Source organism: Myxocyprinus asiaticus, chromosome 8 (genome assembly GCF_019703515.2).
Source record: "Myxocyprinus asiaticus isolate MX2 ecotype Aquarium Trade chromosome 8, UBuf_Myxa_2, whole genome shotgun sequence".
NCBI lineage: Eukaryota > Metazoa > Chordata > Actinopteri > Cypriniformes > Catostomidae > Myxocyprinus > Myxocyprinus asiaticus.
The window spans coordinates 14481244-14481481 of record NC_059351.1 but is presented as its reverse complement, the minus strand read 5'-3'; positions in this window follow the sequence as shown (position 1 = coordinate 14481481).

Genomic DNA, 238 nt, shown 5'->3' with positions numbered 1-238 from the left:
TCAGTGCCGTGCCAGTTTAGTCGTCATCATTCTGCGTCTGGCTTTTTAAACAAGATTCACGGGGATTAGCTGATGCATATTAACATTTAACAGGTAAGGTAGCAGAAGATCATTACTTTTACTATATGTTATTTTATATGGCACCCCTCATCTAATTTGCTAAATCCCCAGTAAATATAGATATATATATATATGTTATATTATGTATCATGCATGACTTTGAGCCTAAATTGAACTT